General features: G+C 42.7%; 1 pseudogene; it reads right to left on the reverse strand.

Moving 5' to 3' along the window:
* Positions 1-4,843: 4,843 nt before the first annotated feature.
* On the reverse strand, positions 4,844-5,411 carry LOC147418830 (uncharacterized; annotated as a pseudogene).
* Positions 5,412-25,384: the final 19,973 nt, after the last annotated feature.

A 25,384-nucleotide genomic window follows, 5' to 3' on the forward strand; every position in this document is an offset into this window, starting at 1 on the left:
CGGTTAGGACGCAAACAACACACCACCATAACAAAGTTTTCATCCAAGAGAGATGGATGCTTGGGAGTAATGATGAAAAGGAAAGGGAATGAGATCAAGTGAGAGAGAGAGAGATAGAGAGTGAGGGAGGGGGTATAGAGGCTTAGTACTTAGGCATCACAAAAGGATGGCGAATCCGCACACCCTTCACACATACACAAGCTCACCCAAAACACAAGACTAGGCGACGATTCCGCACACCTCACATGGGCAAAACATTGCAATAAAACATACTCACAAAACCTCAAGCTTTATTTAGAGAATTAGGCAATGAAATGGGGAGCATAGGGTAGGGGAATGAAAAGGGAGAGAGTGGTAGAGCACATGGCGGATAGGTGGGAGTTGATGGCGAAGACTCGCACGAGAATTATGGCTATCATCCTTCATTTAGTTGCCCTTCATCTTCCATAGCCAAGGGTGTAGAGGTCATGCTCAAGACAAGCATGGTGATTGTGGTGATGGTGATGGTGTGGGTGTGTGTGTGTGTGTGTGCACTAGGCACACACAGTGCATAGTGTGTTCTTTGGTGATTTTGTGTGTGTTTGTGTGATGGTGACCCCTCTTTATATAGGGGAGGAGGGGGGGGAGAAATTCTAGAATTTAGAAATGAAGAAATCATTATCTACATAGGCCATGTGACTATGGGCCCCGCTTGTCTGGCTGTGTGTATATGTGCCAGAACAGCAGTCTCATGAGAGAGAGACTAAGAGAGAGAGATGGGTTGATGAAAAAAGTGAGAGGTGACATGGAGAATAAAGTAATTACAAGAGGGGAGAGAGAGGAGTGTGTTCAGAGGTGAATCTGTGTGCAGATGTGTGTGAACACAAGAAAAATCAGGTAACCACCGGGTGGGGATGGGTTTGTGGGCACTTTTTTTAGTGAAACTGAGTGTGTGTGAGTGTGGGGGAGGTTATTTAGCTACAAGACAAGAGACATGGCGCCCTTTAGAGAGAGGGGGGGTATTTGGGTCATGGGATATGATAGGAGAGAGAAAGGGGGGGCGGGGTATACTATTTTGGAAGATAGGGTAAGTTGCATGTGAGTTAGGGTGCATTATTGGTGAGTTAGAATGCATTATTGGTGAGAGGTGGGGTAGCTTGAGGGGAGAGAGAAAGGAGAAAGGACAAGGGGAAGAGAGAGGGGGTTGAACTTTTGAGTGGAGGAGAGGAAAAGGGACACACGGCGGGGCAACAGTGAAGAAAAAGGAGGCAAGGTGGGGATGGGCTGCCCCGCAGGCATGAGGTGGCCTATTTTACCTTTCTCATATATTTACATAATCATACTTTATTTTTTTCTTACTTTTTCCAATGCCTTTTATCACTCCCTCCAGAAGAGGGGGTTTTCATGGGGTGGGGACGAGAGAAGAGGGGTATGGGAGCTTGGCTTGTGAAAAGCCTTCATCAGCACATCCATAGTTGAGGTTTTTCGACTAGAAATGCTTGAATTTCGGAATTAGCTGCTGTGACTGAGTCAAAATCCTCCACAGGTGTTCGCTGCACATCACGATAAGAGTAATCTTCGAGGTTTATCCTTGTGATGTTGTCCATGTGGCAAAGATATAGGTAGTTGTAGCCCCAGTCTTGTATCATCATGAGCTGGCGCATGAAGGGTCTTCGAAGAATAACTTCATAGTTATTCCTGTCACCGAAATCAACTACTGCAAACGTATGCTCATATTCTATACCACATGACGTTACGATGATTTTCTCCAATATTCCCAAGGGTCTTTCGACATAACCATTGGCTAATTGTAGCTTCATTCTGGTCTTTCGGAGTGCTGGTTTTCCCCATTTCTCCCAAAGATCTTTTGTAACTATGGCTACACCTACTCCACTATCCAAAATTGCCATTGTTTTGACGTCATTGAACTCCAGTGGTAGCATCGTGTTGCCTTCCTCACCTTCACAGTAATCTCCAACTTTGTTTATTGGTACAGGTTTGACACTAGCTTTTGTCTTTTGACCCAACTCTGCTTCAAGCGTCTCTTGCGAATCCTTTAGACCCAATTTCTCTAAGCATGTGCTCACTTCTTTCCACATATGTGGTCGTATCTTGAGCAGCTCTGCCAACGTTAAAGTGCATCTGACTTGCGTGGACAGCAACTCATGAAGCGCGTTAGAGTCTAAGGTTGGCTTGAACGACTTTCTTTGAGACGGAAGGATCATAATGTCAGACTTGGCTTCATATTCGCCTTGATAAGCAGGGAGTTCCTTAAGATTTTCATCTATGCTCTCTGTCGATTTTTCTGACCCTATGTCTCCATACATCGACCCAGCATCTAGATCGGGCATTTGGCGTTCTACATCAACTTCCTCTAGAGGAGGTGACTCGAGTGTCACGCTTCCATCTTTGGCGTTTCTGATTAGCTCCCACAATCGATGAGGCCAATCATCTCTGACTTCAGGTGCCATGGGTGATTCGTTATAGATGGATTTGTCTGTGCTATTTTCCGCCACTCTATGGTCCAACTCTTGTCTTTTGCTCTCTTCTTCAGCCCGCGATTCTTCAATCTTTACTTGTGGATCAGATTTCTCTTCTAGTTCCTTGAAGCTAGCTTCTGGAACATTCACCTCCTCAAGTATATCATATTTTAGGTCAAATGGAGGTTGTTGACTTATCCTTTCCTCAACTGGCATCGCAGGAGGCTTTTCTAATAATGCCTGAGCTGTTTGGATCAATTGTTTGCACATTTCGAACCTCTGTTTCTCTAGCTCCGCATTTGGATAAGTCGGACATTGATTTGCCTGAGTTTGATACGTTTCTATCTTGGCTTCATAGGCTTTTATTATAGCATCTAAGGGTTCACACACCTTCTCAACTAGGACTGATCCACCTGAACTTAGGCTACTGCTCTTCTTATCTTTCTTTTCATGGTTGTTCGTGTTGTCTATCTTGTCTGGTTCTGCTTCCCCAGAATCAGATGCTACTCCAGAAAGATGCTGTTGCAATTGCTCTTGAGCTTTTGCAAGCTCAGCAAATACAGTCTTGTATTTATGATGATTTCTAGCTCTCTCCTTAGAGCGGATTTTACGTCTTTCTACCCTTCGACTAGGAGCTTGACTAGCTCTCTCTTGGCCTTCATCGTTTTTCTCACCTTCTTTCCCCTTAGCTTGAGCTCGTGTAGCTGCCTTGACAAGTACAGTCGCTTCAGTCTCCGATCCACTCGAAGAAGGTATCACTCCAATCTTACTTATGGTCGCTTTTCCTTTATTGTCGGTTTCGTTTGGACAATCGGTATACAAGTGGGTAATTCCGCATTGATTACACTAAGGTTTGATACTTTGTTCCCCCACTAGACAACTGTTCATCAAATGATCTCCACCACACCGGTAACATGGTCCCAATGGTCTTGGTGGTTGTTGAGGAGGTTGCGGGGTGAAATTTTTCCTTGGAGGATAAGATCTTGGCTTCATTTCTCCCTGCTGATTAGCTATGAACATCAAAGTTCCTTGACCCACAGTCATTCCCTCGTTAGACATCATGGAAGTGTCTGGTTGTGGAATGTAACTGGTGGTAGGATTCGACATCCATGGATCATACATCTCCCCCCCTCCTGTACTGAGTTCTACAGTTTGATCACATCCATAGTTCTCGTCCGTGTGGTAGGGCGGTGTAGGCACTAAGGCTATTTCCTCTTTTGGCTGATTTGTATACACGTACCTGACTGCTGCCTGGGCTTCCCCTGGTAGTGGTGGTTGATATCCAAGGACAGGTTTCACTCTTTCCAGCCCTGGATGAACATCCGGATGTCCTGTGGCATATCTAGGTGGTGGTGGTGGTGCCCTATTCATCTGATATGGAGGAATGGCTCGCCCTTGTTGTGGCTGGTACACAGGGTTTGGCTGGTACTGCCTTTCTCTCACATATCCTCTTTGGTGGTAGCATTCTTCCGTCGAATGATTTGTCCACTTTTGTTCTATTTCACACCACTTTTGCTGCCGCAGTCTAGGTTGGTCACGTGGCTGAGGTTGCATCACATGACACTGGGTTGTGGGATGACTCCCTCCACATATGCTACATAAGCATAATTGTGGCTGTCTCACATGTTGAGGTGACAACACAGCATTGTTGAAACGCTCAAGGAGTTTGTCTATAAGGGCATCGGTTTCTCCAGCGGTTCGCACAGGGGTTGTTGGTCACGTGTTCACAACACTGGTAGTCACCCTCGAGTTGCTTGACCTGGTATCAGAATCCTTTCGGGATTCTCCATATATATTGCAATTGTCGACCAGGTATACCGCTTCTTTGATAACCTCGTCTAAAGTTTGGCATCTTTGAATATGCAAATCCTTCTTGAGATTCTCGTCTAGTAACCCTTCTATGAAGAGCAACGCTAGCCTTTCTTGTTGAGGGATCTCCCTGGGAGGACATCTCTCCACATATTGCTTCAATCTCAAGGCGGTTTCCTTTACTTTCTCTTTCTCTTGTTGTTTGAAAGAGTATATTTGTGAGACTGTGTCATGCTTTATCCCACGTTTGGTGAATTATTGGACAAAGTCAGATAAGAGATCCTCTATGTCAGAGAATGAGCTCTTACTTAATGGCTGGAACCAAGTCATAGCAGTACCATCTAAGGTCAATCCAAAGCCCTCATATTGCGTATGGAAGTCATGTACTTGCTCTGCTCTCAGCACTTGTCTAAAGGCAGAAGCATGGGCATATGGATCCCCAGATCCTGTATATTTAGACGGCACGCATTTGGCGACTTGATGCGGCCTTAGGGGTCAGAATCCTACAGTTGGTGTCCCAAGTACTTGTATAGTGTCCCATGTATGTGCAGTAGTGGTTCTCTACTATGGCCTAGCTACATTTTGCGTCGTTTGAGTAGCTCTACCTAAGTTTCTGTTTGTCTCATTTCGTCGATGAATTCCTCCGGAGAGTTCTTCATCGCGTGGTGGATTCCTTGTTCCCGCTTGGAACGAATATCCACTCATGTTTGGCACGTGTTGAGTGTGGAATTCTGGTTTTTGAATAGTTTCAAAGAAACTAGTCTGACCAAGATTCTGCATAGGTTGCCTCTCTACTTGGATTGGTCTTAGGATGTCATCGTCCATTAAGTTTCTTCTTGAGATTGTAGGCGGTGCACTTGCTGCGGGCTTTGCTACTTCAGGGTACACAATGGGTAACCCTAAGTATGTATACCTACTCATCTTTGCAGCAGAGGTCGGCGTGTACTCCTGACCAAACTTGTCTACGATTAAGAATTTGCTTTCATTCAAGAGGTAGACATACAAAGTCTTATCCGGGGTAGCCTTTTTCTCGTTTACATCCTCATTGACATAGTACGCAGTGGTTTCTTCAGGAAAGGCTTTGTAAATTCCCCATCGAGGATTGTCGGACATAAGCCTTCTAGTGGTGAAAGATATGAACATGGTTCTATTGTTGTTTTCCTCTAGAGGCGGTTTCTCCTCGACCTCATCATCAGCTTTCGTCTTGGACGCATTTCGTCCCCATTTGTCCGCGACATCAGGGCTTTTGACTATCATGTAGTAAGCACCCTGTTCATCCATATAACCTCCTTTCCATCATAAGTGGCCAGGACCCTATACTGTAATTCGACTGGATTATCTCCAATCTGAACACATCTATGGGTCATAGAATCCTTGAAGATTCTGGCATCTTGTCCATTGTTATAGGCATACAGCAAGATTGTTGGAGGTCTCTCATGGTCTTTGGAGGATTCTCCCATAAAGTTAACTCCCTCTTTGAAGTTCACTGATGGTTGACCCCCTGCCATGGTCTGATAGTATAGATCTTATGATGATGTGTCAAAGATGTAATCCTCTGGGATTGGGCCTTTGGATACATGGGTGGTCTGATTGACACTCTCTTCCGTAGAAACTTGACTCACCTGGTCCCTAAGTGGTCTATGTCCTGAGGGTACTACAGCTCCTGACCTCAAAAACATGTAACGTGCTTAACCTTGGATGCACTAACCTGGAAAGTTACCTTACTTCCAGCTGGCTGTGCTCTCAGGCTCCTGGTACACCTTGCAAGCAGTTTACACACTTTTACTATCTATTTGAAGTATTTCCCAGTATAGAAACTATATATATACATGCATTCAATGTATAGATTAGGTGGCAAGCCAAATATCACAATTTGGGCACTGGAGACAGTAAGAGCGCTTACTGTCTAGAGGACAGTATTGCACTTTTTGTGCTCACAGGATGTATTTTGACACTCCTAGCAATAGGAACCTCTTACCTGGGCTTATACTCACCTTATGGAGTCTTCACCTGGGTTGTGGGCTTGCTGGCTTGAGTTATGGTCACTTTTGCAGATTTTGTTGTGTATACCAAGCACTTGACAAGACCAAAACACATCAAATTTGGATTATAACTACACAAACTTGCTTCTTACTGAGCCTACACCATGTGTACATGCTTCCGCTTGGTCAGTTGGCCAAATCTAGGTCTGGAGACAGTAAGAGCGCTTACTGTTTGGACTTACAGATTGCAACTTTTTTTGGTACCTGACACTTGCTATGGTTACTAGAGGTGATTTTAAGTGCTTTTGAACACTAATACTGACTCTATACACCAAGATGGCTTTTTCTAGGTCTAGAGACAGTAAGAGCGCTTACTGTCTGGACTTGCAGATTGCAGCTTTTTTTTTGGTACCTGACACTTACTGTGGTTACTAGAGGTGATTTTAAGTGCTTTTGGACACTAATACCAACTCTGTACACCAAGATGGCTTTTCTAGGTCACTTTAGTCACTTTACAGCACCAAACATACAAACCTTGGGCAAATCCAAAGTAAATTGAACCTTTCACATCCAGAACACTCCACACATGTGTCCTACTTATTCGAACCCTAAAACAACAAAGAAAACACTGAATGGTATCTAAATCCTAAGAAAAAGCAGTTTATAGGTGTTTTTTTTTTTTGGATGTTTCTGTGCTTGACCTTACATGCACTTTTGGCACACACTAAGCCAAACACTCTTAAGCTACTGAATGCTGAAAACACAACTTTTACACTAAACTACAATGATACTCTAAACTAACAATGACAGCGGCAAGAAACTCACCTGTCCTAGACTAACAAAGCCAAGGATACCTCGACTTTGGCAAAGTAATGAAAGATTCTTTTCGTACAGCCATAACCACACACTAAGGTATCCACTCTAATCTAGGTAGCTCGTCCCCGGCAGCGGCGCCAGTTGTTTTTCGAGTGTCGCTCGTAGCAAGTGAGAACCTACTCAACACATAAAGATGTCAACTAGGGACGTCACTGACCCGATTAGGGCATGGAGGCGCGCCAAGAGGGTGTCAGCCTCTTGTCGAATACCTATGGAATGGTCATCTAAGATCTCTAATAACCTGTGTGTGCGGGAAACCCAAATCTGCCAAGAACCTTCTACGTCACAAAACTAAGCTAATCCTTGGGCTAATGACCTCGGTTTGACACGAAACTCACCGTAGGCAATTTCCTACATGTCCCCAAGCTACCTAGACCCTCAAACCTGAATTCTGCACCCTGGCAGAAAACACACTTACTGTCTGACAGCAAAATGGAAGTTGTCAGAAACGGTCCCAGATGGTCTCTACAGCTGTCTCTAAGGGAGAGCTACCCTACTCTATGGTTGGTTTCACTGAAATCTACCCTAAACTCCCTAAAACTCACCTGTAAGTCCGTAGGTCGATGCTTGTGAAGTAGCATCTTGTGGAAAATGGTTGGCGTTGAATAGAAGAGCTCGATGAGCTGAACGTGCCTGTGGTCTCGGTTCTGCAATGCGACTCGTGCAACACAAGATAGCAATCAAAGAAGATGCACACACAAAAATAGATAAGCTGCCCGAACAGAGAGTTTTTCTAACTCATAAAATCCATCCCTCTAAAAACCTTTCATTTTGACCTTTATACTTAGGTCTCGTGGGAGGAGGGTTTCCCATAGATACATGGCTCAATAATCAATTGTGTGCTTGAGTTGGGAATCAGTACAACTTGGAAGCACATGGCCCCAGAAGATAAACCCTTTACATTTGAATAGCAAAAATATTACGAGCTCGACTTCAGAGAAGAAAATTAATACAAAAAGGCAGGGATTTGACTTGATGTAGTGGTGGCCGCTATCCACTGTTGCTGAGCTGCAACACAAGCAAAGAACGTTATCTCCCTCCTTCACATCAAGCTATCAAAATGAACGAGTTCTTTGATCTACGCCAACTAGGACTTTCATTAGAGGAGTATTGCATTAAGTTCGTGTCTTTACGACGCTATGCTCCCCAGATGACCATGGAGCAACAAATTGCCTGTTTCTATCAAGGCCTCAACAAACCCCTGAGTACACGTCTCGAAGCCATGAGGCCTACACCAATACAGGATGCCCTTCTCAGGGCTAAGCCTCTTGCAGCCGAAGGAACCAACTCCGTAAGGAACTATAATGGATTTAGTAACTTTAGGGGACGAGCCAGGGGAATTTTCAACCAAGGATAACAACAATGTGGACTAGCTGCAGTAGTAAACCTGGAGCAGACCGTCCCAAACTTTAGGTGCTATGGATGCAATCAAATGGGACACTATAGAAATAATTGTCCTGAAGAGCAAAACCCTCGAACTACTGCTACAACCATTCCTCAAAATCAAGGCGATAATATAAGAGGAGGTAGAAATGGAGGACGAGGTAGAGGAAGAGCACGAGGAACCGGATCTTATGCAGTCATAGGAGAACCAACATTATGAATAAGAAAGATAAAAGAGCCACTCGGTTGGCCATAGTTAGCAATCTTAGAGCTTTGTAAACCACTATAAATCAATAATGTAAAAACTTGAGTTACTCATATATATATTATAATGGAATACATGATTTTCTTCTCCAAAATTACTTAATGAATCTAAAGTAAGTTAGTATTCAATCAAAAAAATTAAGGATTGATCTAACCAATGAAACAGAGGTTCCCAATAGTATGAAAAGAATTCGAATTTTGAGAATGAGATAGCTATCAAGAAACCAGCTCACATTCTTGTGCACACGATAACCTTCCTTAGAAAATGACCTAGATATGAAAGTATTAAGGTACGAGACTAATAGGAAGTCGAAAAGAACTCTTGGTATGATACTTCTTAAAACCCTTTACATAATGTTGGTCAACCAGGTTAGAGCACAGAGAACGTACCTCTGGTGCAATGGTGGAAGCTTGTGCCGAACGCACATTGCTCAGAATGGCAAGAACACGTCGAGCGCGTTCAGATTGGCAAAGCTGAATTACATGATACTTATCGAACGCTGATTGCTCTGAATGGTCAGTTAGATCGAGCACGTTCATGTTGACAAGGTGGATATATGGATCTTTTATGGAATTGATTTAACCTGGTTTTTGAGATGATACAAATGGGTTGTAAAGGTTTTTAAGATGGGCTCAACACTAAGAGTTTCTTGAGAAAAAATTGGCTAGCAAGTAACTCCAACCAGAAACTGTAAAGAACTCTTAGAGTAATCAATAACATTTGGTAAAGTGGAAAGGTTATCCCTTCGAAGATGCCACTTGGGGAGGATGAATTTCTCTTCTCAAAGATTTTTCCAATTTCGGTTGAGATGAGGACATCTCAAATTCTTAAGTTGGGGTGATTGTAAGGTTTCCAGTTTCTGAAACTTTAAAGGTTATATAAAGCTTAATCAAACTGATATGATTATTGAAAAAGAAATGTCGAATTGTCCGACCATGGCAAATATTGGTATTTTTGGAATCTTAAGCACAGCAAACCTCGGGCTAGAAATTTTCAGAATTGAATTCTGATAAAAACTGGCATAGTTATGACCCCTGGAAGTTTATACTGTGAATTGAGTAAAACAGGTAAAATTGAAGGGTTGCAGTAATCATTTAAGCATAGAATTTATTAAAGTCCTCCTAGATATTTACAAGATATTTACCAATTAAGCAAAAATAGGTCAAAATATAGCATAATTGATATTTTAAAAGCTGACAGGTAATGGGAGGGTCATCACTGACCTGCCAGGGACTCATTTAGCAGCAGGGGTCGTTTTTTGACCTGTAGGGGGCTGCTTGAATTGCAAGCAACTGCTTTTTTAAGCCCGTGAGAGCTTAAGAGTGCCAGAAAACTATAAATAGGACGCCTAGCTTCACATTTTACACAGACTCAGAGCCTTGATACTCTCTCTCTCATCTAGAGAGGACACTACGCAGAAATCATTAGAGATTAATCTCTAATTGATTAAACTAAACTGTAATTAGTCTAATCTTTCTTAATTAGCAAGGTTAGATTAAGATATTTGTTAATAAATCAAAGAGTAGACATATGTATGCTCCTCAAACCTCTCTTAATTAATTAATCTCTGATGATTATTAGAATTAAGGTTCGTAATACTAAGCTAATTAATTATCCTATTATAATAGGACTGAAATTAGCCAAATTAATTCAAATTGAATTGACTTATTTATTAGAGGTTAATTAGAGGCTATGAAATCCGTGATAATTATGCTGATCTCAGATAATTAGTTTAACTAATTATCTAAGAGGAATTACGATGTTTTTAGGGATAAATTAAAGGGTAACATTAGTAAATCCTGTTCTATAATTACACGTTATTTATCAGAGATATATTATAGGGTAAAAAGGCCGTGATAATTATGCCAAGGTTTAAAAAGTAGTATAGATATTTATCAAAGTCAAATTACACTATTTTTAGCTAAAAACTAAAGAGGGAAATTATTAAATCATGCTATATGATTACATGCTATTTTTCAGAGCTATACCATAGGGTGAAGAGGCCGTGATAATTATGCCAAGGTTAGAAAAGTAGTATAGATATTTATCTCAGTCAAATTACACCATTTTTAGCTAAAAACTAAAGAGGAAAATTAGTAAATCATACTATATGATTACATGCTATTTATCAGAGGTATATTATAGGGTAAAGAGGCCGTGATAATTATTCCAAGGTATAAAAAGTAGTGTAGATATTTATCTAAGTCAAATTATACTATTTCTAGCTAAAAACGAAAGAGGGAAATTAGTAAATCATGTTTTATAATTACATTCTATTTATCAGAGCTGTATCATAGGGTAAAGAGGCTGTGATAATTATGCCAAGGTTAGAAAATTAGTATATATATTTATCCAAGTCAAAATATACTAATTTTGGTAGAAATTTCAAGGGGGAAATTAGTAAATCATGCTATATGATTACATTCTATTTATCACAGTTAGATTACATAATAAAGAGGCCGTGATAAATATGTCAAGGTTAAAAAAGTAGTGTAAGTATTTATTTAAGTCAAATTATCCTAGTTTTAGTTGAAAATTAAAGATGGAAATTATATAACTAAGTTGGAAAATAATAAGATAATTACCAGAGGTCAAAAATATCCTTATCTACTTGTGGTAATTATGCCATAGTTAATTAGTGAGGTTAGTAAATCATAATTGACCAAAAGTCTTATTTTGAGCAAATGATTGATTAAAATAAATAGACCTTGTGGTTAAAAGTTTTTAGAAAAATTATAGTAACTGAAAACCTATGATATCAAGTTAAGGAAATGAAATCTTTGAGAGAAATTAAATACAATAAATATTAAGCCGAAAATAAGTAAATTATTAATTTAAAAGTTGATAGAAAAATTAGGAAAAAGATATAGAAAATTATATGAAAGTTAGGAGAGCTTAGAAAACCCTTAGGGAAGCGGTAGAAGAAGTTATCATGCTTATATAGACAAATAAGAAATTACTAGATCCAGAATTTATCAATTAAGTCTATAAATTTAACCTTGGATGGTGGATTACGGTTGAATACAAAGGTTAAGTCTAGTTTTTGAATTATTTACCTAATGATTAGATGTCCTTTTTATAAGGATAAGAAGTTATGATACCAAAAAGAACCCGAGCAAATCCTACATCTGATGATGAGGAAGTAGCTCCAAAACAAACTAGAGCGTCGCACGACGACGAAGCCGGGCCTAGTAGTAGGCCTACGGAGGAGAGTCTTCAGATGCTAGCGCAGCAGTAGATGGCCAATCAATCCTAGGTGGGTGTCCCATTGTTCAGTTAAGTCTTTAATTAGTTTAAGTTATTTTATAAGCCAGCATTGCATGCGTAAGAAGGATAAACTGACTGAAAACGGAAGGTAACTTCCAATGTACATTTGTTTATAATATAGGAAAGAATTGTTTGGGTTAAAACTGGTTGAATTAGGAAAAATATGTTTGATCATCCTTAAGACAATTTGTCTCAAGACACCTCTGACTCCTTGATATAAATTGATGATAATGATTGGCTTTCTAGCCACGATTAAGTCGGTTACCCCCATGAACGATGAGTTTCTACTCTATGTCATGTCTTGATGTTTCTACATAATTTAGGATACCGTTTTTATCCTAGGGGAGCCGCCCGGTTGTATGGGCAAGTGGTTTGGTGTATGGGCACCCGGAACCTTGGGTGGGGGTTTATTCCACTCCGGATTTGAACAAGGAATGGGTGCCGTTTTTCACCCTTAGGTGGTCTTGAGACAAGACGAGTACTTGTCATGCTTATTATGGATAATGTTTTGATTGACAGTACCCTGACTTAAGTTTAAAGATGTCTGTTTGCTAAAAGAATGCTTTCAATGCTATCTTCAAGGAATTACCATGATGGAACGTTAAAAGAAATCATTATTTTAAATGTTTGAAACAATGTGATAATAAGATAAACGAATCTTGTGTGAGTGCGGAGTGGTAAGTGGGGATTGACTAAAGTTGTCAATCATGGACGGGTGAAACTGATTCGTCAGGTAACTATCCATCCCTATGCACTAAAATGTTTAGAAAACTTCTTCACTTGGAGAGGAGTTCACCAACGGCTCTGCCCTCACATCTGTTAGAGGGAAAAAAGCGTTGGTTCAGGATACCTTAGCTTAATATGTGGAAGTTATAGGGCCGAAAGACATTTGGGATTGTTAGTATGTTATCCCGTTTCCGCTGCGAGACAAGACTAGGTCTTCTTCTAAGGCTATAGACCCAAGCCATTGTCAATGGCAAAGGTTTATTCCTTGGATTTTTCTTGTCTAGAGACTCTGATTTTTATAAGGCCTAGAGACCTGTCAAGGATCCCATCCCGATCACGGTATAGGCGGGTTGGGGACTTTACATCGGTGTAGGTCCCAATTCCATGCAGATGACGGCATATGGCACTGCGACATTACAGATCATCTTGGATATCATAGTGACTAGTGGTCTCTCCATATCTCTCTATCCATCATACATCCGCATCATATATCCAACCAGACTAACTATGATGGTCTAGACGTGGTCCTCAAATCTGTACCCCATTCAATAATGTGGATGTCACCAATGTATCAAACAACCATCGGTTAGTGTGGGGCTCGGGAAATGGTAATTGTGAGCACATCCACTCCAACCTTGCAAGGGATGCATATCCTTGTGTCAGTCTTGAAATTGAGCACACAATGCACTTTAAGGATCTGCAGTGAATTCAACAGACAATCGAGCTTGCGGGCAACACGTCGAGAGCAAACAGGTTAGAAGAGGGTGTTGTATATGTGTAGGACTCTACATCATAGTTACATGGGACACCCACTTTTAAGGTTCCCATCCCTAATACCCTCCCGTTCACCTCATGCCCAGCACTAACCCCTTGTTTTCAACCCTCTTGTGGAAACAAGATTCTCCTCCAAGCCCCATCCCTGTTCCCAATCTTAGTTGTTGGGAATGCGTCCCATGCTACTATGCTCTACATAGTCCACCACTTCTTGACCATAAGATAGAGAGAGGAGATCACACTGTGATATGGTCCCAAAAAACCTTTCCAGTGCCCCCCCCCCCCCCCCCCCCCCCCCCCACCCCCCCACCCAAAACACTAAGCAACCATAGTGGTTGTTGCTTCCGTATTGCATAAACGACGTGTCGAAGAGACCATGCCTCAATTCTCATGGAATAATGATGCACCTTTGATAAAGGACCAACCTTTATGTTACTTTGGCATTGACATTCCGCTCTTGCTAATGCTTTACTTTTCTCCTACCCGATTGCTCCAAACAACTCTTGCGGCGTACCCCTTGGGCTAATGTGGGCATTATTAGGGAGGCAAAAACACACCTTCTACATGCTAGAAAAGAGCTTCTACAGACTGAAATTTGAGATCTACTGGACTGATCTCTTTCTGTGGTTTAGTAAGGCCACTTAGCACATCTTCTTGTCCCAACCTAGGGGCTGAGAACCTCCCAAGTTTTGGCTGATTTCAGCAGGCACCCAGAATGCAGATCTGGGAATGTCAAGGTCATCTCTAATGGTTGCTGCTTTGAGGGATGCAATTTTCAAGTGTTGGGCTGCAACTACCTACTCCTATAACACAGATTCTGGACATCTCTGGAGACTAGAAGTTTGGGAAGTCCGGAAACCTGGATGGCTGGTGGCAAATGTAGGTTGAGAGATCACTCGATTGTAGGCCGGAGATGAGGGGCTAGACATTGCCCAATCTAGCACCAACTCTATTGCAATATAGGTTTGAGCAAAATTGTGATGTGCAGTAGAAGTGTCTATGCTCATGTGCACTTAGAAGGTATGCAACTACTCTAAAGTGTTTGGGTATGCAGGTCTTGCATACAAGCTCACGAGGGTGCGAGGACACTTCTGAGGCTGTCATAAATGCTAGAGAGAGGAGTTAGCTTGTCCAAATGCACATAGGGTTAGAGAGGAGTTAGCTTGTCCACATGCACATAGGGTTAAATGGGTATATGGAAGAGTGAGGCATGACTTGTTAGTGTGCTTGTGCTGGCAAGGTTGGGATGCAACGTCCTTTTAGGGGTCAGGTGATGAGAGAATTATGATGGGTATATGGAAGAGCAGAGAGCACCACCTTTGTCTCCTATGTTTATTTTGGAAGCAAAGCTATGGGTTTTCCAAAATAAAGCAAATAGCAACCTATAGTCAATCACAACCATAAGGCAATTTCTTTGGTGTGTATGCTTCCACGATCTACATTTCTTGAGGCACCCAAATGGGCTTCCCCTTCTTTTATTCTTGTCACAACTTTCAGCTCTTCAATGGGGCTACCCATTATCCCTAACGCAAATCTCACACTATCGAGTACGTAATATCCTTGAAAAATGAAATATGCTGATAGGAATATTCTTGGTCTTCATGGTGAAAGGCTACAATACAAGGGATCAAATTATAGAGGAGGGAGATGGTACAAAACAAGGATGGGCACAGGAGGAATCATCCCATGAGCTGTTGCATGGATCTTTGCAATATGCTACCTATCTCCTCTCCAATAAAGAAGTGAGTAGGCCTCTCCTTGTATCTTGTATTGATAACCCGGGGCCTCCTCTATAAGTGGTGTCGATACACAAAGATCTCCCTCGAACTCTAGGATTTAGCTAAATGGATTTACGCACTAGGATGCCTTGTGGTGAAGTTAGTTCATCTAAATCCATGTAGATACCATGCTGCCAATTGTGCATACAACAAGTATCACTTCTTTGGAGTTGTCTAGAGGACTCTGGGCCTAATCGAGTATGTCTGTGTCTTGGAAGCTTCGAATGCTATGAATAATGATACTGATCTGGTGAGTGTTTCCACTATGATAGATGCACTATCAATCAGTGCTCTTAATAATGTCACGTGAGATGGAGTCTTTTGTGTTGCATGACACGTCATTCGTGAGACGTTGTCAGGAGTTTTTTGGAGCAAGGGATTGTGCATATGTACATACATACACATGGATGGTGCATCAAATAAGGAATTGCCCATTTTCCAGAGCTAGGTGGTTATGTGGGGCCCACATGTGTACAGGTAGGACAACATGTACATAGTGCATCCATTTTCACTATTACCAGTACCACTGTGTTTTTTCTACAATAATGAGGAGTTGGTAGCGCGTAAAAATTCTCGAGGAAGCTATCCGCGGGCCGATGACATGAGGTAAGCAGGTGCATCAGATAGCATCTAGTGGCGTCAGGAGGTCGAATGGAGTCAATATTTGCACATGGAGAAGTACGGGCACAACGTGGATGTTTTTTTGTGATAATTATGCAAAAATTTCATCATGAGGACCAATTTTTGGGGCCACTTCACGTGGTGGCAGGATGCATTATTGGAAAAAGTTGAGTGCCAGGTGTGCGGATGATGCAAAAAGGTGACAACTATGCACTGCGAGGTCAGTTTTTGGCCTGTTCGGGGTGTGTTTGAGGTCAACTAAAAGGCCAAGGGTGCCCAACTAATAAAGCTAAGTGTGGGAACTGAAAAAACAGAGAGAAGATCAGAAAAAACGTGGAGAAGAGAGGAGGAACAGCCGCAGGTGTGTTTTTGGGGTTTTTGGAGCCTGTTTTGGCCATAAACTGCTCATCCGAGGTCGGATTTGAGCACTTTGACATTGTAGACTGGGGTTTTGGGCCGTTCCGGATGCAATGGAGCTGTACATTTTGTTAGGAAATAAGACATAGCTAAATAGATAACTGAGTAGATTACTTAATGGAGAGAGATAGATTTATATACACGAGATTATAGAGTAGAGAGAGAGAGAGAGAGAGAGAGAGAGAGTACACACGATATACGTGGTTCACCCAATGTGGGCTACATCCACGGGAAAGCAGTCACTCAATGGCTTTAGTACTTCAAAACAAGAAGTAGTTTACAAAGGGATTATACCCTTAATGGAGCTCCCGCCTTGCTTCACTCTCACCACCTCACACTCACCTTGTTGCATCAACTTCACACTATGAAATGTGTGTAGAAATGGCCTCCTTTTATAGGCCAAAAGGGCTGCCCTCTCTTATGAGAGACAGCCATGTGTAGCCGCCCTTGTGCGAATAAGTCCAAATCGGACCCTCCAATCCGCCCATGTGTAGCCGCCCTTGAGAAGGCAAGTCCGCTTTTGAATTTGGCCACCGGCCACCGGCCATTGACTTCCGACCACCGGCCACCGGCCATTGACTTCCGACCACCGGCCATCGGCCATTGACTACCGGCCACCGCCCAACCAACGGGTTGTTTTCCGACCACTTTCCGGCCGCCGTCCGGCCATAATATTCCGGTGAAAAAAAAAAGTCTCGGGGGCGGAGTTGCCCCTGATTCTTGTCCGTGAAAATTTTGGTTTCCGGTGAGTGATTTTCCTTCACGCACGATGGCTTCTCCTCATAATGGGGGCCTTACAAATGTGCGCTTTTACCACAGAAAATTACAAGGGTAAATCAGGCTCCATACTTAACAATCTCCCACTTGGAGACTGATATCCAAACCAAACCTGTGACTGCTTTCCATTCTGGCTTCTTATCCTTGAATGCCGATTGAAGATGAGCAAAAACTCAACCTCTCCTTGTTCACCACCTTTGTAAACATGTCTGCAAGATTTTCACTTGTATGCACCTTTCCTAGCTTTAGTTGTCCCTCTTCCAAAAGAGTGCGTATGAAGTGATATCTCACCTCAATGTGCTTTGTCCTTGAATGGAAGGCTGAGTTCTTCGCAAGATAGATAGCGCTTTGGCTATCACTGTACAAGACACAATTGTCTTGTTTGAATCCAAGCTCTTCTAAGAATCTGTGAAGCCACAGAATTTCTTTGCTTGCCTCCGTCATTGCTACATACTCTGCTTCCGTGGTAGAAAGTGAAACCACTTTCTGCAGCTTTGAATCCCAGCTTACTGTTGTGCCTCCAACCGTGAACACATAGCCAGTAGTGCTCCTTCGAGTAGCTTTTTCACCTGCCATATCTGCATCAGCATACCCTTCTAGAAAAATATCAATTCCTCCAAAATACAAAGCATTTGTTGTTGTCCCTTTTAGATACCTAAGTATCCACTTCACAGCTTGCCAATGCTTTTTACCTGGGTTGTCCATGAACCTACTCACAACTCCCACTGCATGTGCAATGTCTCGCCTTGTCCAGACCATAGCATACATTAAAGAACCTACCGCTGCAGCATATGGAACTTTAGACATATAGGCTATCTCCTCTTGTGTCTTTGGACACATATCCTTCGTTAGTTTAAAATGACCAGCCAAAGGTGTAGAAACTGGTTTTGCATTTTGCATTGCAAACCTTTCTAGTACCTTCTTGATGTAATCTTCTTGAGATAGCTTTATTGTCTTCTTCGTCCTGTCCCTTGATATTTTCATACCAAGTATCCTCTTTGCAACACCTAAATCTTTCATTGAAAAAGATTTGGACAGCTCCTCTTTTAGGTCTTTGATGTCCTGCATGTTAGCACTTGCAATCAACATGTCATCAACATACAACATTAGGATGATGAATTTCCCATCTCCCAAATTCTCCGTGTAGACGCAGTGATCCGAGTTGCATCTTGTGAATCCATGATCCAACATCCATCGATCAAACTTCAAGTACCATTGTCTTGATGCTTGCTTTAAACCATACAAGCTCTTCTTTAATCTGCAAACCATTTTCTCCTTACCTTTTACTTCATACCCCTTTGGTTGAAGCATGTAGATTTCCTCCTCTAAGTCACCGTGAGGGAATGCCGTATTTACATCCATTTGCTCGAGATTTAGATCATGAGCAGCCACAAGGCTTAAGACAAGCCTAATTTAGTTCATTTTTACAACAAGAGAAAATATTTCATTGAAGTCAATACCTTTCTTTTGAGAAAAACCTTTTACCACAAGCCTAGACTTGTACCTTTTCTTCCCACCTTCTTCTTCCTTTAGCTTGTACACCCATTTGTTTTGAAGCGCCCGCTTACCTTTAGGCAACTCAACCAACTCCCATGTTTGGTTGCAATGTAGTGAGTCCATCTCCACTTGCATGCTCTTCGTCCATTCTTCTTTGGATTCATGTTGCATAGCTTCTTCATATGATTCCGGCTCTCCAGAATCTGAGATCAAGAGATGGTTGAAGGAAGGAACAAACCTTTCTGGAGGTCTACTTGCTCTTGTAGATCTTCGGGGAATAGGTTGAGGCTCCTCATTTGGTTGACGTTGTTGCACATTGTCACCGTTTGCAGTCCTTGAGTCTTCACCGTCCTCAAGCTCCATGTACTCATCACCTGTTTCTTTTGTTTGTTTTCTTTCCAAGTAATCTTTGTACATATTTTGTTCGTTAAAAATTACATCCCTACTCCTTAATATTTTACCATCTTCAGGATTCCATAGGCGATACCCAAAGTCTCCTTCTCCATAGCCAATGAAGAAACACTTTTTGGACTTTGCATCTAACTTTGATCTTAGGCTTCTATCTATGTGCATGAAAGCCTCACACCCAAACACTTTGAGAAATGCATAATTCACCGGTTTACCTGTCCATGCCTCTTCTGGAACTCCCCCATCCAATGCCGTTGAGGGTGACCGATTGATTAAGTACACAGACGTACTTACAGCTTCCGCCCAAAGCTCAAGCTGTAGGCCTGCATGTAGCCGCATGCTTCGTGCTCGTTCCATGATTGTCCTGTTCATCCTTTCCGAAATCCCATTTTGTTGAGGTGTCCTTGGGGTTGTCCTTTGCCTTCGAATGCCATTGCTAGCACAAAAGCTTTCAAAAGCTTGGCTGCAATATTCGCCTCCATTGTCGGATCTAAGGCATTTAACCTTGGTACCTGTTTCATTCTCCACAAACGCTTTCCACCTTTGAAATATGGAAAATACATCGGATATATTCTTCATGACATAAACCCATGTTTTTCTAGTCGCATCGTCTATGAATGTTACATAGTACAATGAGCCACCAAGTGATGGTGTACTTGCAGGACCCCAAACATTAGAATGAACCAACTCAAGTTTTTTATTTTTTCTTTTATTTCCTGATTTTTGAAATTTTACCCTCTTTTGTTTACCATAAACACAATCTTCACAGAACTCTAAGTCCACTTCTTTCAAACCTGGTAGAAGCTTCTTTGTTTGAAGGATTTGCATTCCTTTGGCACTCATATGCCCAAGTCGGTAGTGCCACACCGCACTGTCAACTTCTGTAGTTGCTGCACAAGCTGAAGGTTGCATGTTAACAGTACACAAGTAAAGTGTACCAACTTTTTCACCCTTGGCAACCACCAAAGATCCCTTTGAGATCTTCCACCGTTTGTTTCCGAATGCAATGTTGTGACCTTCATCGTCCAATTGTCCTGTAGAGATCAAATTTTTGCGAAGAGAAGGAACATGCCTAACATCTTTAAGCTTCCATTCATTTCCGTTAGCAGTTTTGACAGAAATTGTACCTTTGCCGACAATCTCACAAGCTTCATCATCTCCCAAGTATACATACCCAAAATTACCTTTGGTGTAGTCTTGGAAATGTTGCTTGTGTGGTGTCGCATGGAATGAAGCCCCGGAATCTACTATCCAGGAATTAGACACATTGTCTAATGAGAGAATTAGAGCATCTTGCTCTACTTTACCTGCCACATTGGCCTCCGATTTTGGCTTGTTGTCTTGAGACTCTGTCTCCTTCTTTGTCATAAAATCTAATATCTAACTAACCCAAATGATTTTCTCATATTAAATTGATCACTTAATGTGGGAGAATAAACGGGAACAAGTGTTAAGATATAGGTATGTGCTTATAGATCTATCTCAACACGGGGCCAATGGTAAAGGGGCCCAAAAGGGAGATGGTCTATCAAAGAGCAAGGCTAACCAATGGAGCATAAGACCTTAGGGTTAGCTTCATTGAAGACCTCCAATAAATGTGTGTAAAAGTCCTTTGACCTTAAGTAAGCTAGGGTTGAGCTTGAGGTGGGAACCCGGCCCAAGCTCGAGGTGCTTGTCATGCTTGAGGTGTTTGTCATGCTTGAGGTGCTTGATTAAGATGCTTGAGGTGCTTGACTGGCTCCATGCTTGAGGTGCTTGACTTGCTGCATGATTAAAGTACTTGAGGTGCCTTGAGAAGCTTGCCTGAGATGCTTGTGGGAACACCCCCTAGTTCAAGTGCTTTGTCATGCTTGGTGAGTAAGGTGCTTGATCACCTAAAAGTCAAAATCATTCCTATAAGAGGGGGGGCGAGCCCTTTTCCTAGGGGCTAGAGAGAGAACACCCACTCACACACACAAGGGAAGCCCAACTTGAAGAGGCAGCAAGGACACATGTCACGCCCCTACCCATGTTACCTTCATGTGTTGCTTGAAGCCCATTGGCTAGGCTTCAAAGGGGTCCAATGATAAATTACATGAATTATCTAATTGTTTTAGCATTTATCAAGTCCTCTCTCTCAAAGGGGAAAGGGGGACACTTGTCCCAAGGCTACCCATGTTGCTTGTAATGGCTCTTGCTTGTGATTGGCTAGGCCTGGAAGGGTCCAATGAGCTTCAGGCATGAGCTACAAGGGGGGGTCGACCCAAGCAAGCTAGGGGGGTGCCTAGGGGGTATACTCACCCACACACACTCACAATCACTCTCATTGTGTGATATGCAAAGTGCAAGAGCTCCCTCTCCAAGCAAGTAGAGGTTGAGAGCCTACACCAACACTCTTGGCTATGGAGTGCAAATCCAACCAAGAGCCATGCTTCAATGCTTAAGCTTGCCATATCCTTCTTCTTCATTACTATGCTATTATGTATGCTAGCAACAAGAGTATGATAAGTGAGGAACTAATTCTTTCTCCTACGAAATGTTTCTTCTTCCTCTTCCCTACCCTCATTCCCTGCTAGCTCTCTCCACCTTCGAAGGTGTTTGAGGTCTTGGGACTGAGGCTTGGGATAGTTAAAGCTTTCTTCAAGTTTATGTTATGTTTGTGGTGCATGAAGCCTTCCATCTTCATGGCATCACCTAGGTCACAAGGAACACAAAGACTGTATTGTAACAAGTCTCTCTTTATGGGAGAAATCATAATACAAATGCCTATTGGAGGGGGGACCGGCTCCACATAAATCCGGTCCTCAATTGTTGTCATGTTCTCTAAACTCTCTCTCTTGCAAAAGTATTGTCTATGCCAAGTTAACTAATTGCTATGATTATGTTGCTATCTTCAATTATGTCTACCCGCTATGCTCACAAAATCATTTCTTGAAAGTACTCTCATTAAATTCCGCTATTCTCAAATTGAATAGGCAAATTCCATTACATTCTTCTTCTTGGACCAGTAATCCTTCTTGACGTGGCCCTTCTTGCCGCAGTTCCAACATTCAAGAACTGACTTTGTGCGTGACTTGCTCCGCCTTGAGCGATCACGACCCTTTTGGTTTTTGAACCTCTCCTTAAGCCTTCCTCTTGTTTCCACTGATAGTGTAGCACTTGATGATTCTCTTGTGCTTCTCCTTCGCATTTCCTCGCTTAGGATAACACCCACAACATCATCAAACTTAAGAGTATTTGTGCCAGAGATAGAATTACTTACAGCCATCACAAGGCTGTCCCAACTATCCGGTAGAGAAGATAGTATAAGGAGAGCTCGCACTTCGTCATCGACATTGATTTTCACTGATCTAAGTTGACTTATGTTTGTGTTAAAGTCATTTAGGTGTTCTGCAACTGAACCATTCTCTGCCATCTTTAGATTGAACAAGCGCTTCATAAGAAATACCTTATTGGATGCCGATGGTTTCTCGTAGAAGTCGTCAAGTGACTTCATCAAGTCCTCCGTGGTCTTCATCTCCAAAACATTGAAGGCCACCGTTGACGCCAAGCTTAACCGGATTTTTCCCAGTGCCTTTCGATCAAGGACAATCCATGCTTCATCTTCCATTGTTGCAAGCTTCTTCGCAAGACCGCCTAGTGGCAAATAGAGGTCCTTCTGGTAGAGATATTCTTCAATCTGCATCTTCCAATGTTGGTAGTTTTTGCCGTTGAACTTCTCAATCTTGATCTTCCCTTCCTCCGCCATAACTCCCACTCAATTCAAGGAATCCTTTCCTTGAGATAGTTTAGCTACGAGCAAACCTTGCTCTGATACCAGTTGTTAGGAAATAAGACGTAGCTAAATAGATAATTGAGTAGATTACTTAATGGAGAGAGACAGATTTATATACACGAGATTATAAAGTAGAGAGAGAGAGAGAGAGTACACACGATATACGTGGTTCACCCAATGTGGGCTACGTCCACGGGAAAGCAGCCACTCAATGGCTTTAGTACTTCAAAACAAGAAGTAGTTTACAAAGGGATTATACCCTTAATGGAGCTCCCGCCTTGCGTCACTCTCACCACCTCACAATCACCTTGTTGCATACTCTTCACACTATGAAATGTGTGTAGAAATGGCCTCCTTTTATAGGCCAAAAGGGCTGCCCTCTCTTATGAGAGAGCCATGTGTAGCCGCCTTTGTGCGAATAAGTCCAAATCGGACCCTCCAATCCGCCCATGTGTGGCCGCCCTTGAGAAGACAAGTCTGCTTTTGAATTCGGCCACCGGCCATTGAATTCTGCCACCGGCCACCGGCCATTGACTTCCGACCACCGGCCACCGGTCATTGACTTCTGACCACCGGCCATCGGCCATTGACTACCGGCCACCGGCCATTGACTTCCGACCACCGGCCACCGGCCATTGACTTCTGACCACCGGCCATCGGCCATTGACTACCGGCCACCGGCCAACCGATCGGTTGTTTTCCGACCACTTTCCGGCCGCCGTCCGGCCATAATATTCCGGCGAAAAAAAGGTCTCGGGGGCCTTCGCCCCCGAGGCCTTTAAAGTTGCCCCTGATTCTTGTCCGTGAAAATTTTGGTTTCCGGTGAGTGATTTTCCTTCACGTACGATGGCTTCTCCTCATAATGGGGGCCTTACAAATGTGCGCTTTTACCACAGAAAATTACAAGGGTAATCAGGCTCCATACTTAACACATTTTGCCAAATTCCTACCTTTTTTTCTACTATTTTGGCTGTGTAAGTTTCTCATATGAGCGAAGCTTCTCCTCCAGTTTGTGATTGTATCGAGCTTATTTTACCCATATTGTGTGAGCTATTTGCCCCATTGTTGTTGGCCCAAGCTCATTTGTATCTAAACATCAGCAATTCTCCTCGTTTGAGCTGAGTTTTTTGGGGGGGGGGGGGTGTGTGTATCTCTCTGTGTGGAGTGGGTAAATGGATAATCTCTCTCCTCTCACTCCATAGGTGTGTTCCCTGTCTCGGCCAGGTGTGTTGTGTAAGCCGAGTGGTGCCCCATAGTGTGTGTGTGTGTGTATCCTTCCAAGAGTGTGTGTCGGGTCATTATAGAGGCGTTCTGTGTGTTTTCATCCCGCTCACATTCTTTTGGCGCCCCCACGGAGGATCTTTTTCGAGTACCTTCTGCTTTGAGCTTCAAGCTTCGAGATTCTAGATTACAGGTTGCAGGTTGCAGATTATAGGTTACAGGTTACAGGTACAGGTGATTTACACACGTACAGGTAGCTGGAGTACAGTGATATACTAGTAGTGATGTCACTTACAGTTGCTGTGGGTATGCATCACTTGGCGCCTGTATGAGCGCATTGTCTGCTGGATTGTACGTTACTTGTGGAAACTGCCATTGTACGCCTTTGTGGAACCATACTTGGTTTTATTTGGCAATCCCAACCATTTCTGAGACTTGGTCTAGAAGATAGTCATTTCTGAGACTTGACTATACGTGATTTGCAAAAGTTTTCATTGGCATGGGAGAGGATGTGCAAGGCCTTAGCACCACAAGTACCCCCACCTGACATGATGAAGAAGGACAGGTTATTGGCTGGTCTTTGGGAGAATATACGTTGGAGAGTGGAGCTAAAGAAGCCTAGGACATATGAAGATGCACTAGAGGTAGCAAGGAACAAAGAGTGGAAGTTGAGGAAAATGAGCCAGTTAGGGGTGGAGTCTTTGCCCATGAGGTCTGAATTTCAGCCTATGGATTCTTCTCAAGGTCGGGTTCATCACATGAACCAGTGGCTGCTGTTACTCCTCAGGTTATGCCAACAATGGTCACTACAGCAGTGCAAGATCATGGGCTAAGGCAAGACATGAGGCAAGTGGTATATTTAATGAAGAATCTCAGCCTAAACATGCTAGGTCAGGTGGGAAATAATCGAGGTCGAGGGAGGTTTGCAAATCAGCAGGAGGTAAAGAAAGACCTAGGAATGGTGTTGGACAAAGTAATGGTAGGTTCTGGAGGCAGACGCCCACATGTTATAATTGTGGAGATTTGGGCCACATCAGCTCGCAATGTGATAAGCCACCAAGGATGGGGGGAGACATGTATCCATTGCCAAAACAGGTGCTAACTAGGTCCAATGATTATGGCATTGAAATTAAGGGAGAAGAAGGAACCAGTGGATTAACCCAAGAGGAAAAGGGAAAGACAAAAGTGTTAAGTGTAGTCACCTTGGAGAAGGCATCAAAGCTAGAGGATACATTAGTGATGCCTATTGGGAAGAGGACCACAGAGGACAAGGAAGGAATAAGTTCCCCAGGTCCTAGTAAGAAGAAGGGAAAGAGCCATGAAGGCGAGGATGTCAAGGCCAAGAGGAAAAGGAGAGCTCGTCGAGTTTC

This window comes from Adiantum capillus-veneris, chromosome 29, assembly GCF_014529385.1.
Source record: "Adiantum capillus-veneris isolate H3 chromosome 29, ASM1452938v2, whole genome shotgun sequence".
NCBI classification, from domain to species: Eukaryota; Viridiplantae; Streptophyta; class Polypodiopsida; order Polypodiales; family Pteridaceae; genus Adiantum; species Adiantum capillus-veneris.